Genomic DNA, 15,638 nt, shown 5'->3' with positions numbered 1-15,638 from the left:
AGAGTTCTCTCCTCATCTGCTGCTGTCTCCCCCGAGGACCCCTCTCCCCACCGACTCTATGTGCTTAGGCATGTCTTCCCCAAGAGCCTCCTCCCGGATCCCTCCACCTTATGTACAAGCACTATGCGTCTCTTCGTGGCCCTCACACAGCCCGCACGCTTCCTTCAGAGCGCGAGTCTGCTCGTAAGCAGACATTTGCTAAGGTGTATGTAAGGCAGGCAGGCACATGGCCTGCCTGCCCCACTGCGGCATGAGAAACGTCTGCCAGTTCATCACCCTCTCCCAGAGCCTGGCACCGCAGCTGGCACACCGGAGGAAATCAGGGACTTTATTTGTCGATGGAGAGGCGGTGCGCATGGTGGCTGATGGCCTGGACTCTACTGGAGAAATCCGCCGGCTTCTGCTCTACGGGGTGAGGCAGTCAATACCTCAGGCTCTGTGAGCCCGACGTTCTCTGCTGCCACCGCTCGGCTCTGCCGTGGCAATGCCAACACCACCGTGCACGATCCAGAAATGCATGTGTCACAGCAGCACCGTGGGCTGGGGTTCGCCAGCCCCCAGTCTAGAGGCAGGGTCTGCACTCAAACCCCAGTTCAGCCACCCCCCAGCAGAAACACCTTAGACAGCTCACTCAAACCCTCTCGGCCTCAGTCCCCTGTCAGATGGGATGGATGCTAGTATTTACCGCACTGAGCTCCGGGAGGATTCAGTGAGCACCCAGAATATAGTAAGCACTCAATAAACTGAGCTATGAGAGTCACAGGAGTCATCGTCAGCGGTGGTAGTGACAAGAGAATCCCACCCTAAGCAGCTGGCAAGTGGTGGCTGCCACGCTGGTGGCCGCAATGACAAGGATGACGAAGCCAGTCCCAACAAGGAAAGAGGCAACCGGGGGAGCCCGGGGAAGGAAGGTGATTCCAAGACATCTACTTGGGTGCACAGAACCTCCATGACATCTGACACCTGCACAGTCCGGATGGCCAGACGAGTGGGGCTCACCACAGTCACCTCTGTGCAACCGACCCGCCTGCTTTCCTGGCAGAGGTCAAACGAGCACCACCGGGTGACGCCCGCTCCGGACTGGCCAGGCAGCTGGTGCGGTCACGGGCCACCGCAACTGCATCTCTCAAGAGTCAGGGAGACCAGGAAAAAGGACAGGACGGTTTCCATTTCCAAATGAGGACAATGGCCAGGAAGTCAGTTTTCCTGGTCCAGCAGCAAAGCTGAGACTTGATCACAGGGTCCCCACAATGTCAAAAATCCCTTTGGATGCAAATGAGACAGGCGTGGCACTAATGAGCCAAGGGGGAAGGTTCTAACACCAACTAGCTGGTTCACCACCATCACAGATGACTGGCTGACCCCACAAACAGCAGGAGATCCATGCGGCAACCCCAAGCAAGGATGGAAACATTTTCATTGTTTAAAGTAAGGCTTTACCTAAATGTCCATCAACTGATGAATGCATAAAGAAATTGGGGTTTATATACACAATGGAGTACTATGTGGCAATGAGAAAGAATGAAATATGGCCCTTTGTAGCAACGTGGATGGAACTGGAGAGTGTGATGCTAAGTGAAATAAGCCATAGAGAAAGACAGATACCATATGTTTTCACTCTTATGTGGATCCTGAGAAACTTAACAGAAACCCATGGGGGAGGGGAAGGAGAAAAAAGAAAAGAGGTTAGAGTGGGAGAGAGAACCAAAGCATAAGAGACTCTTAAAAACTGAGAACAAACTGAGGGTTGATGGGGGGTGGGAGGGAGGGGAGGGTAGGTGATGGGCACTGAAGAGGGCATTTTTGGGGATGAGCACTGGGTGTTGTATGGAAACTAATGTGACAATAAATTTCATATAATAAAAAATAAATAAATAAAAATAAAATAAAAAAATAAAAAAAATAAAGTAAGGCTTCAGTTCTGTTCTGCACAATAAATATGGAAGTTGCCCCAACAGACCAATAATTGCAATTATTAAATTCACAGTGCTCAGCTGGATCAGGGATTCCCTGTAATCTTCCAATAAAGCTGTATCACATCCTCCTGATTTTAAACACACACATACTCACATGTACACAGACACCACACTCTGGATGTCTGAACCTATTGGTGGCAATTCTGAAAAGAAATAGGTGGGTCTCCAAGGGAAGAAGGGCACACAGAATTTTCTCAGCTTTGGGGCACCTTGGGGGGCTCAGTCGACTGAGCATTCGACTCTTGATTTCGGCTCACGTTATGATCCCAGGGTCGTGGGATTGAGCCCCGCATCCACACTCCGCACAGAGCCTGCTTAAGATTCTCTCTTTCTCTCTCTGCCCCTCTCCCCTGCTCACACTCACCCTCTAAAAATAAAATTTTTAAAATAAAAGAATGTTCTGTTGCTGCGAATTGCGCAACAATGTGCCCCCTTGCTAGGCCCCCAACAGACAGCAGTCCCCTGGGAAGCAGGTGGGAAAGACTGTGATGAAGAAATCTCCCAGACGACCTAGCTGCAAATGCACTGAGGGCCACACGCCTGCCCCCGGCACTCCAGTCTTGCCGGCAGGCTGCAAGATCGAGCTGTTGATGCCTTCAGCCTTGACACACGCCAGCCCTGCTGGGTAGATGGCCCTTCCCTCACCCTGTTTCCCTAGCCAGTTCCTCCACTTTCAAGGCAGAGCTCCAAAGCCCCCTCCGGCCTTTGCCCTCCGGGAAGGCTTCCTCCTCCGTGCTGGCACACACCCTCCCCTTAACGCCTGAGAACGCTCCCAGCACGGCTTCTCCGCTGTTCTCTCCCGCTAGGCTAGATGCCCTTCCAACACCCATTCACCTGTGTATCCCAAGTACTCTGCTCATCGCCTGGCACACAGTAGGCGCTGAGTAAACATTCATTTCATGAACGAATTAACGTGTGTGTTTCACTGAACCTCCTCAACACATTTTTAACCTTGAGCCATATCTATACTGCCACTACTCTTATTAAAAATAGCTGCTATCCGCTCGACATTTACCGCGTTAACTGTGGTGATGAGCACTTTACGCACTTCTACTCTTCTTCCAACAACCCTCCAGTTCACGGGGGGAAACAGGCCCCACACAGGCGAGGCAGCGAGCCCAAAGTCATATGGCTCGGGTGAGGCAGTCAGCTGACCCTAGGCAGTCGGCCCCAAAGACCCCCCACTCTTAACCATTACCGGGCCAGGCCTGCACACGCATGAGTCATAGCCTATGGCACCTGTGCTAGGATTCCCTTAACGGTTTTAAGTCAACCCACATTTTAACATCACCTTGTCCTAAGCAAGAAAATCTGCAACATCACACGTTTGGTGGGTTATGTTTTCTAAAAACCCAATATAATTACAGAAATAAAAAATATTTGTACAACTAGAGAAGCCCTCCTAGTTCCCCAACTGGAGACCGCGGCCAGTGCCACAGCGCCCCCTCTGGCCGACCTGAGCACAGTCTAACTGGCAGTCTGAGGTGTAGAATTCGATTCTGGGGACACTCACTGAATCTAACCGGGACCGGCAGGGCACTGCGCTGGGCACATGGGGGCCAGGGAGAAGGGATACACACGTGAAGAGGATACAACTTCAGGGGGCAGTTCATGTTTCTGTTCACAGCAAGAACAGGACCTCCATAGATCTTCCTCCCACCCTATGCTCACCTGAGAGCTGACCCTACCTCACCTCCACAGACAGATAATTCGGAGCTGGCTAATCAGGCCTTCACTCTCCCCCAGTAACAGGGACTGACTCAGGGATGGGCACACATTTGGCCGGAGTATAAGCCAATGAGAGTCAAGCCTAAGATTTCTGTTTGACTACAAAGAGCTAAAGCTCTAGCCTGCCTGTTGGATATAAAAGTAAGACCATGGGAAGTCTGGGACCCACACAGAGAGGGGAACAGAGGTGGACTCTGGATCCAGCCATGCCTGAAGACAAAATCTACCTGGTTCATACAAGCCCACGAATCCCCTTTCTGCTCTAGCCAATGTGCATTAGATTTCCTGACACCGTCGAGAGCCCTAAATGACACAGAACCCCTCCAGAAGTGCTCAGGGCGTCCAAGTCTCTTTTTATCATTTGAATGATAAAAACAGGCCTATGAAAGCAGGCCTATAAAAGACGGTGAGCTGAGTAAGCACTCAGAAACTACAGCATGGGCAATTTTTACCACCTTCGTCACTTTCCCCTTTCCTTAGGTGTACGTGAGCTGAGCAGAAACAGAAAATGACAGGCAAGTGACCTTTTCATGCCACTCAATTGCCGAAGGGCTCGACAGGCCACACACGTGCCACCTAACAGCTAGAAAGCGCGGTGCAACGAGGAAAAAGGTGTTTGTGGAGATGAGCATCACTCGAGCTACTCTACCCTTCAGGAAGATTACCTAGAGAAACCACGTCTGCAGGGCCGACTAAATGACAATGACTCGAAAGCCAAAACACAGGCCGACACGGTTATACTCCCTTCCCTGTAAAACCATACACGTAAAAAGTTAACCTCTCCCTGAAAGTTGTGATCAATGTTCCTCAAAAGCCTCAACAGGACAGATTCTGGATTTATTCCACAGTGGCTGTGCAAATCCACGAATAGCCGTGGGAGCAGGCAGTCAAGAAAGCATGAATAAACACATTCCGTACAAACCTCACTGCCCAAGGAAGAAAATTCCATGATTAAAAACAAGCCAAATGCTCAGACTGCTCCCACAGCTTTTCCCATGCCAGCCCATTTTCAAGTGAGAAGTTGAAAAAAGACACAGATCATCATCCAGAAAGGAACACAGGCGTAAACAGTAGTGAATCTTCTCAAAGTCGGGACACGGGGCCAGAAGGGCAAATGTACTGGCTCAACTTCTGAAAGCCTCCAACCCACACAGCCCAGGGTGCCCAGGCACATCTTATAAATCTGTTAACGCAACTCTTCACTACCATACAGGTTTTCTGAAGCTGGCCAAACTAGGATCCTGTCAAACCACAAGTCGCCATTAACTGGAAATTCTACTTCCCAGACTCCTCACAGTGGTCTCTATCATGGGACTTCTGGAGTGTCGTCAGCCTAATTCCGTAGCTCACTCCCCTCCACATGGTCTATTCTGGTCCCATGGGCCTTTTTTACTTTCCTCGAATACTTTCCATGCATTATTACCTCAGGACCTTTGCATATGTCCATCCCTCTAAGTCAAATCGCCTGCCCCCAGATCTTGGGATAACTGGCTCCTTTTCTTCCTTCCAACCACCAAGAGGATTTCCTTAAGTAGGAAAGTGGTGGCCTTTTATCAGAGAATACTATGAAAAATTACATGCCACCAAACTGGACAACCTGGAAGAAATGGACCAATTCCTAGACACCCACCCACTTCCAAAACTCAAGCAGGAAGAAATAGAAAACTTGAACAGACCCATAACCAGTGAAGAAATTGAACCCGTTATCAAAAATCTCCCAACAAATAAGAGTCCTGGACCAGATGGCTTCCCAGGGGAACTCTACCAGACATTTAAAGCAGAGTTAATACCTATCTTTCTCAAGCTGTTCCAAAAAATAAAAACAGAAGGAAAGCTTCCAGACTCATTCTATGAAGCCAACATTACCTTGATTCCCAAACCAGACAGAGGGCCCACAAAAAAGGAGAATTATACGCCAATATCCCTGACGAACATGGATGCAAAACTTCTCAACAAGATACTAGCAAATCAAATTCAACAGCATATCAGAAGAATTATTCACCACGATCAAGTGGGATTCATTCCTGGGCTGCAGGGCTGGTTCGATATTCACAAATCAATGTGATATATCACATTAATAAAAGAAAGGATAAGAACCATATGATCCTGTCAATGGATGCAGAAAAAACACTTGACAAAATACAGGATCCTTTCTTAAGAAAAACATTCAAGAAAGTCGGGATAGAAGGAACATACCTAAACATTATAAAAGCCATATATGAAAAGCCCACAGCTAATATCATCCTCAATGGGGAAACACCGAGAGCTTTCCCCTCTGAGATCAGGAACACGACAGGGATGTTCACTCTCACTGCTGTTGTTTAACTAACGTAGTGTTGGAAGTGCTAGCATCGGCAATCAGACAACAAAAGGAAATAAAAGGTATCAAAATTGGCAAAGAACTTAAACTTTCACTTTTTGCAGACGACAGGATACTCTAAGTGGAAAACCGGAAAGACTCTACTAAGACGCTGCTAGAACCGATACATGAATTCAGCAAAGTCAAGGGGTACAAAATCAGTCCACAGAAATCAGTTGCATTTCTGTACACCAATAATGAAACAAAAAGAACAAAGAGAAATCAAGAAATTGATCCCATTTACAAGTGCACTAAGAACCATAAAATACCTAGGAATAAACCTAACCAAGATGTAAAAGATCTATATTCTGAAAACTATAGAAAGCTTATGAAGGAAACTGAAGAAGACACAAAGAAATGGAAACACAGGGTCACCCGGGGGGCTCTGTCGGTTAAGCATCCAACTTCGGCTCAGGTCATGATCTCGCGGTCCGTGAGTTTGAGCGCCACATCAGACTCCGTGCTGACAGCTTAGAGCCTGGAGCCTGCTTCGGATTCTGTGTCTCCCTCTCTCCCAGCCCCTCCCCCACTCAAGCTGTCTCTCTCAAAAACAAATACACATTTAAAAAAATATAACAACATTCCATGTTCACGGATTGAAAGAAAAATATTGTTAAAATGACAATACTACCCAAAGCAATCTACACATTCAATGCAGTCCCAATCAAAATTGCACCAGCATTCTTCTCCCAGCTAGAAAAAACAATCCTAAAATTTGTATGGAACCACAAAACACCCCTAATAGCCAAAGTAATATTGAAGAAGAAAACCAAAGCAGGAGGCATAACAATCCCAGACAGTATGGTACTGGCACAAAAAGAGACACACAGACCAATGGAATAGAATAGAGAACCCAGAATTGGACCCACAAACGTATGGCCAACTCATCTTTGACAAAGCAGGAAAGAATATCCAATGGAAAAAAGTCTCTTTAGCAAATGGTGGTGGGAGACCTGGACAGCAACATGCAGAAGAATGAAACTACACCACTTTCTTACATCACTCACAAAAATAAACTCAAAATGGATGAAAGACCTAAATGTGAGACAGGAAACCATCAAAACCCTGGAGGAGAAAGCGGGCAACAACCTCTTTGACCTCAGCCACAGCAATTTCTTGCCTGACACGTCTCCAAAAGCAAAGGAATTAAAAGCAAAAATGAACTACTGGGACCTCATGAAGATAAAAAGCTTCTGCACTGCAAAGGCAACAACCAACAAAACTAAAAGGCAACTGACAGGATGGGAAAAGATATTTGCAAAAGACATATCAGATAAAAAGTTAGTATTCAAAATCTATAAAGAACTTAGGAAATTCAACACCCAAAAAACAAATTATCCAGTGAAGAAACGGGCATAAGACATGAATAGACACTTTTCCAAAGAAGACATCCAGATGGCCAACAGGCACATGAAAAGATGCTCAACATCACTCATCATCAGGGAAATGCAAATCAAAACCACACGGAGATACCTCCTCACACCGGTCAGAGTTGTTAAAATGAACAACTCAGGAAACAACAGATGCTGGTAAGGATGTGGAGAAACAGGAACCCTCTTGCACTGTTGGTGGGAATGCAAACTGGTGCAGCTGCTCTGGAAAACAGTGTGGAGGTTCCTCAAAACATTAAAAAATAGAACCACCCTACCACCCAGCAATAGCACTACTAGGAATTTATCCAAAGGATACAGGAATGCTGACTCATAGGGGCACTTTTACCCCAATGTTTACAGCAGTGCTTTCAACAATAGCCAAATTATGGAAAGAGCCTAAATGCCCATCCGTTGATGAATGGATACTACTTAGCAATGAAAAAGAATGAAATCCTGCCACTTGCAGCAATGTGCATGGAACCGGAAGGTATTATGCTGAGTGAAATAAGTCAGTCAGAGAAAGATATCACCTTTTCACTCATATGTGGAACTTGAGACACTTAACAGAAGACCATGGGGGACGGGAGGAGGAAAAAAATAGTTACAAACAGAGAGGGAGGGAGGAAAACATAAGAGACTCTTAAATATAGAGAACAAACGGAGGGTTCATGGGTGAGGGGCAGTGGAGAGGGGAAATGGGTGATGGGCATTGAGGAGGGCACTTGTTGGGATGAGCGCTGGGTGTTGAATGTAAGCGATGAACCACAGGAATCTACCCCCCAAACCAAGAGCACACTGTATACACTGTATGTTAGCCAATTCGGCAATAAATTATATTAAAAAACAAACAAAACAAAGAGGTGGCTTCTCCCCAGATGTCCCCAACAGCTTCATCTCAACCATCTTTTATTGTCTTCTCAATACTTACACTATCCAAAATCTTATATTTCCTATCATTCTTATTTCCCCTCTCCTCCCCATCCCAACCCGCTGCATCAACTCTGAACACATCTCTGCCTCATCCACACCCACCTGCCCTCCTGCTCCAGGGAACAGTACCTCCATCCACCAAGCTTGAAACAGTCTATATGAACCTATCGTCTAGGTCCTCCCATATCCAAGTTCTAAGGCAGGGAACAGTCTCCAGACCTGGTGAAGCATAAACTTTAGCTTTAGGAAATCCACGTCCTCCTGAAACCCTGCCCCAGACTAATACCCACTCTCAGGCAAGAAGCTTCTCCTCTCCTGGTCTCCCGCTGCTACCAGCCCCCTCCAACCCAGTCTCCCTGCTGCTCTCAATGAAAAACTTCTCTGATCATGGGAACTTTTCAGTTCAGCCTCCTCCAGGGACCCTCCACAACCTATAACACAACGAGCGAACCAGAAAGCACAGCACAGCAGACTTTCCATGACCTGGCCTCTGCCCAGGCCCCCAGACACACACCTTGTCCACCTGCCAACCCAGTCATCATCCCTCTAGATGCACCCTCGAGGTTCCCTCCACATGGAGGCCAGTCCCAGACCCTCCCAGCAGAGTGAGCCGATTCACTTGGGGGCTCCCATCAGCCATTTCAATCTCTCAGAACCACCAAGTAAGTTGTACAATCAACATGTTTGTCTGTCTCCCTGGGACCCCAAGGACAAGGATTTGGTCTTTCTCTCCCGTTGGTATCACTGTCCAGCACAATGACCTGCATAGGGCAGGCATTTATTACGTGTTTGCATGTGGTGAACACTTACGACCCATCTCCTATGGGACGGTCCACAGGCCAAGCACTGGGGACCAAAATCAACAAGACAAATAAGGTTCCAATGCTCATGGAGCTTTCAGTCCAGTTGAGGGTTCTCCAACTACGGCCCGCAGGCCAAATCCATCATGCAGCTTGTTTTGTTACTACCCTAATAGCTGTAGTAAGAGGGCATGTACCTACCGCAAGTTTTACTGGAACACGGACATGCTCCTTCATTTAATCTTTGTGACTGCTTTCTTGCTAGGACAGCAGACTTTACTGGCCACAGCAGAGACCATCTAGCCTGCTAAGCTGACAGTATTTACTTTCTGGCCCTTTATGGGAAAGGTCTGCTAACCCCTGGTCTATTTAGCAGAGCCACGATGTCCTCGACAAGACCAACCAGCCAACCAAGGAAACGAGGATTTCAGGGGTCCAAGTGCTATAAAAAAAATAAATAAGTCGGGTCCTTGGATAGAATGAGTAGGAAGGTACACAGGTGAGGTTCCCCACCCCCTGCCTGAGGTGGTACCATCTGCACGGAGCCTGGGTATCCACAGAGATCTGGGGAAAAGAGTATTCCAGGAGAGCAACAAGCAAGTGCAAAGCCAGATAACTGCGTCGAGCCCGGCATTTCAGTCATGGCTCAGCAGAAAACAGAACACAAGGGGGAAACCACGGGGTTTCATCAAGAAACTCTTTACACGGGCAAAGTGAAGAGAAACCAACAAGGGACGGTGACTGACTCAGGAGCTGGCGATGGGAGGAAGCCACCCAGCCCATACTCCTCCAGGCCTGAAGGTCAGAGGGAGGCAGCAGTTACCAGAACCCAGCAGGACACAGGCCAACACCTAAGGTCCTGTGATCTCCAGGACAGGAACACGGCCACCACCAACCTGAGGCCTGGCAGGGACGGGGCCAGAGGACTAAATGCTCGCCCCTCCCCCACCTTCCTCGGGCCACGGCCTCCCATCTACCAAGCAGACCAAACCCTCCCTGCAAGGTGTGGGGAAAAGGAGCCCAGTGATGGAGTCCATCAAGGTGCATTTCCCGGGGTACAAAATGAGGTAGAGAAGGGAGGATGTTACATCCAGAGGAGAAGACGTCATCTCTATGGCATCGCCTTACCCACGTGAAGGCGAAAATGTGGCTCCACAGGCCATCAGTGGAGACAATGTCTCCAACATCACAGGATGTCGAGAGGTACCAGAGAGACATATTCTTCGGGAGGACGAAGGGTTAGGCGAACGAAAGATCAACTTTTTCCTACTGCTCTGTCAAAAAGGCCATCGGGTGTGTACCCTGCTCGGCTGGAATGTGTCCACCTTCCTGAGAGGGACCGGGAAAGCAGAGGACAGTTTGCCTTTCTCCAAATCACATGCACGTTAGCTGTTCTCTGTGCGAGGTCAGAGATAAAAGCATACACCTCTCTGCCACGTGGGACCCGCAAGGGAAAGGCCACCATCTTCCTGTCCCCACAGTAACGTTCTGGAAAGAATAAACGGGGAGTGGCACAGCACTCGGATCACCAAGTCATCCTCTACGTGCTCAACAAAGAGTAGCCGTTAGTAAACCTGCACTGTTTTGCTTCAAATCCCCACGTAATTTTCCCACCTTTTTCCTTAGGATACGATCCACGACTCACTCTTTGAAAACGTGTACGTCTGTAATGTGTCAATATGCCCAAGTATATATACCACCAACTCGCATTCCCAAACATTTTCATCCACCCCCCAAAGAAACTCTGTATCCATTAGTGGTCATTCCCAACGGCCCCCCAACCCCCTCCCCAACAACCAGCCGTCTACTTTCTGTCTCCACCAATTTGCCTATTCTTGACATTATCTTTAAATGGAATTGTAATAGCTCTAAGTTATCATTAAATGCTTCGAGACATCTTGCTGGCTAGGACCCTTCAAAGTCGGTGGGCCGAGCAGGCCACATGAACCCTCTGCTTGTGTATCTCAGGAGGAAGACACAGAGGCTGAAATAGGCTGTGAATCCAAACCAGGTGAAAGCCAAGCATACTCCACCCAGACAAGTTTCTTCATGTTAAGACTGGACACTTGTCCCTACCATGGCCACCTGCAGGGTGAACACAGTGAGGAAGGGACACGAGGCGGTCCTTGGGGGCTGGTGGGACGGTCAACTCGACCAACACCTTGGCCTAAAGACCGGGCCTGCTCATCGTGACCACCTCGGCGCTCCTCCCAGCTCTGGCCAAGCTCATCATCCCCACGCGGCCTTAGAACCGTTTGTCAGAGATGTTTGGCTAGCCTGCCCTTTCTGGAAAGGACCTGTCTCAGGGTTCAAAGAAACAGGAAAGGTAAAGAACAGTTTTTCCCTAAAGAACCAACTCCGATCAGAAGTGGATACCTGGGGGTGGGATTACGAGGAATCTGGGGGTCATCCGCGACTCCAGAGATTGAGGACTCAGGTCTGTCACGAGCGAGGGATGCGGGAGTAGTTGCAGACTCCGTGTACTTTCATCCCCCGGAGACGTGCATCAGGGGCAAGGAAGCCAGTGCCCGCGAGGAGTGAGCTTACCAGTCGGTGCAGACTTCCATCCTCCTCCCGCCGGTGAGGTCATCTCCTCTAACACTCCACCGTGTCTCCAAAGAGATACAGTCTCCGGTTTGGCGAAAATTCGCCATCTTTGGGAATGTACGTTTCCTGAGAAACCTCGGAAGCCACAGCCCGGCACGTGAAGCGGCTGGGGGTCTCCAGGCCCTCTTGCATCTTCCCCACGCCGGGCCCTCAGATCGCCAGCCATTCGCTCTCGCCTCCTTTCCGAGAGGCAGCCAAACCCACCACGAGCTGAGCCACCGTCTCTGGACAGGCGGGGAACGCAGCCAGCTGCCCCATAATGCTCTGCAGGCTCCGCCAGGAACTGGGGTGTAGGCAGGACCGGGCCTTAACCTCGCAGGGGGTCGCCACACACTTGTAGACACGACAACCACCCCTGGGAGCCGAAGAGGCCTTCCGTCGGACCAGTGTCCCTGGGAGAGGCCACCTGCGGCTTCATTCGTCGTAGTCGCTGAGACAGGGAACAAGAAGGGCTCTCCACAGACACCCACGCATGAGTCTCCCTGCCGGAAGGACGGACAGGACCCAGCAGGTGCTGCCAACACGCCCTCCACCCACTCCCCGGGAAGAAGGGAACGACTCAACTGCACAAGCGGAGGACTTGTTTTCAGGGGAGAGTCAGCGTCAACAACTCACTGGGGAAGTAGGTCAAAGTTCACGATCTTGTGGCCAAGAACCACGCACTGAGCACAAGGCTAAGGGCTCCATTTCTTTTCATCCCCATACTCCGCCTTACAAAGTAGGAGCAGGCTCCGAGGGGCCCAAGGTCACACGGCAGGAAGTGAAGGAAGGGGACTCCACACAGGTCAGTCGGACTCTCGAGCACACGTTACATCGTGCCCGTGGGCACGGGTCCCTTCCTCGTAGCGGTGTCACCACAAGGGCAGGGGAGGCCACCGGGCTCACGATCACTCAGTGCCTTCATGCTGGTGTGGCCACTCCAGAAGGGCAACCAAAGTCCCGGGTCCACGTCGCTGTCAGCACTCAACCAGCTCAGTCCACCCTTTCATTTTCCATCAAAGCACAGCGCCAGTGTCTATACCAAGGCCACCGGAGAGGTCTGGTGTCCTCCACCCCGCCACCAGCCCCTCCCCTGTACCTGTTAGGGACAGTCCTTGGCTCACCTCGTTCTTCTGCTCCCACGAAGATAAACACTCAGGAGCTCTTGGTGTCAGCGGTTCCCAGAGACTTGCTAAATCCTACGTGTTCTGAATTCACCGACTTAACACGATATTTTTCTCTCCACAGAATGTACAGAATATTCCAAGCACTCGCAGACACATAATTATACTGTCCCAACCTTTCTCACCAAAGTCCCTTCCTCCCGGACGGAGTTTTCTCCTCTGATCGGCACTGTTACAGCAGGCACCAGAGTGGCCTGCGGGGGAGGGAGTGGTCAGACAGCAGCAAGAGGACAGGGGCATCCAGCGGGCTGTCATAGGTGAAAGGACAGGGGGATGGGGAGTAGGATGAAAGAAGACAAGCCTTAGTCGAACTTCATTCATTCACTCCTCAAATATTCAAGGTGCCCAGCATCTGCTGCGTGAGGTGTGGGGTTCAGGTCGGAAGAGTCAGAGCCGAGACAAAGAGCCAGGACCCTCCTTCTCATGGGAGTCTGAGTCCCGCAGCAGACAGACCATCATCAGAGAGGCCCCACATATGTACTTAGAAGCTCACAGTCGGGGCTATGAACAAAAGCCTGCCAGAATCTACACAAGCACAGCCTGTTCCATCCTGAGGGTCTCGGCGGGGAGGGCACGGCTGCCCCAGCAAAGCCCCTCAGGTCTGGAGGTTTCCCACTCCAAAAGCCCACATTTTTTCTCCTTCTCCGGGCGATTACAGGAAGGATGCCACCAAACTCTCCCCTGAAATACATCTTCTTCCAGCGTTTTCTGAATTCTTTAAAGGAAGAGCAAAAGAGAGAGCCAAACTTCCAATTACTTAAGTGTCAAAACCTGCAAAAATAAAAAAGGACTCCGCATCTAATTGTTCTTAATGCTTTAATAGAACGTTCCCCAATAAAACACCACCTAGCAGTTTAACCTCCGAAGCGAGAGCAAACAGTCTCCATAACTCAGACTCGAAGAAGGCAAAAGAAAAGAACTGGAACGCATCAGACAAATTGCCGCCTGTTTTTCTTCAATTTACAGCCCCACGATCGGTCTTCCTGTCAACATGTCTTGCTATATAAAACTTTCCAGGAAAGCTGCATTCTCAAGTTCTCCGTGAAGATTCACGGAAAAGCAATACAGGGGACAGTCGCCAGAAAGAAGCTTTAAGCCTGCGTCACACGTAGCAGGAGAGTGGCCGAGGGGTTGAGAGGGGCAGCCAGACAGAAGCTTCAGAACCAGGCGCTATTTTGGGACTACGAAAATGCAGGAGGCGACCCCCTTTCAACCATCATTATCCTGGACTGCAAACAGCCAGGGTTGGGACAAAAACAAATCACAACGTTGCAAGAGACCCACTGTGACTCTCACACGGTGCTAAAACCACCCTGATGACCGTGAAGAGGGATGTCAAGGGCACCTGACAACAGAGTCGGGAGGCAGACACAGGTTCAAACCCCAGCCCCGCCTCTGTGTAGGTGTGTGAGTTTGGCCTCCCTCCTGTAAACGGAGAAGCACAGGACCCGACTCACTGGCTGCTGTGAGGAATAGCTGAGCTGATAGACCAAACAATCCCTGGGGCACAGAAAACACTTCGGAAAAGGGGGGGGAAGAAAAGTAGTTAAAAAACACGTTTCAGCTCCGGTTAACGGACAGCATCTGTTCAGGGAGCTGTGGCCACGTTCGTTCATCTCCAGGCCGGACACAGTCAGCAGTTACAGCGGCCCTTGTGCAGCACAGAAAGAGCCCGGGGAAGGCCCTGCTGGCCGCTGCTCTGGAGGTGCTGGCTCGCCCCACCTTCTGCAGGAGCAACTTGAGGTCCTCAGAAGGGAGGCACCTGGGGCTTGTAGCACACAACCTGCAGGCTCCCCCAACAGTCCTCCTGTGAAGCCCGGGGTGCAACCCGTCAGGCCGCACGGTCTGCTCTCCGGATACCGGGAGGCCAAACCTTGAAATGACCACCCGTCGGGGTCCTGACTTCACAATCTGTAACCCGGTTTCCCAGCCCGAATGTGGGAGGGGAGGATTCAAAATCTCATTTGGGACCTCCTCTTAATGGGAGAGAGTTACAGAAACCAACGATGCTACTCTGCGTGCCCTACAGAGTATTATTCTGTAAATAATAACTATGATATGTTATAAGGTAATTATGTTTATAATGTATAAAATTATATTGATATAAAAACAGTATTATGTAAATAGTAACTATAATATATTGCCAGATAAATATATTTATAATATATAAAATAATACACTATTACGTAAATAATAATTAGCATGGCTTTTTCTGAAGGCCTGACCTACCTGTGCCAACATTATGAGTACAAAAAAAAAAAAAAAAAAAGACAAAGGGAAGGCCAACTCCCTTTATGAGTCCTCCCTACAAGACGTGAGTGCTCCTGGCTCCCAGGCCACACAGTGCAAAGGCGCTGTGCTCAATAATCGTCCACTCATGTAACAAGTGCTGGCTGAACGGCTCAAGTGCCAGGCACTGGGGGAACAGAACAGCCAAGCAGGCCTGGGCCGAGCCCTAGGTGGCAGACATCCATGAGTGGAAGGAGGTCTACATCAAACAAGAACACTAAGAAATGTCCAAGGACAGGCAGTGTGAAGAAGTTTAAAACCAGGAGGGATGGGCGCCTGGGTGGCACACTCGGTTGAGCGTCCGACTTCAGCCAGGTCACGATCTTGCGGTCCGTGAGTTCGAGCCCCGCATCGGGCTCTGGGCGGATGGCTCAGAGCCTGGAGTCTGTTTCAGATTCTGTGTCTCCCTCTCT

General features: G+C 49.6%; 1 protein-coding gene across 4 annotated transcripts in view; it reads right to left on the bottom strand.

The window, feature by feature from the left end:
* Positions 1-15,638, bottom strand: part of SNX29 (sorting nexin 29) — a 496,622-nt gene that overhangs the window by 341,970 nt on the left and 139,014 nt on the right. The window lies entirely within an intron of this gene.

Source organism: Acinonyx jubatus, chromosome E3 (genome assembly GCF_027475565.1).
Source record: "Acinonyx jubatus isolate Ajub_Pintada_27869175 chromosome E3, VMU_Ajub_asm_v1.0, whole genome shotgun sequence".
Classification (NCBI taxonomy): domain Eukaryota; kingdom Metazoa; phylum Chordata; class Mammalia; order Carnivora; family Felidae; genus Acinonyx; species Acinonyx jubatus.
This window is presented reverse-complemented; position numbering and strand designations above follow the sequence as displayed.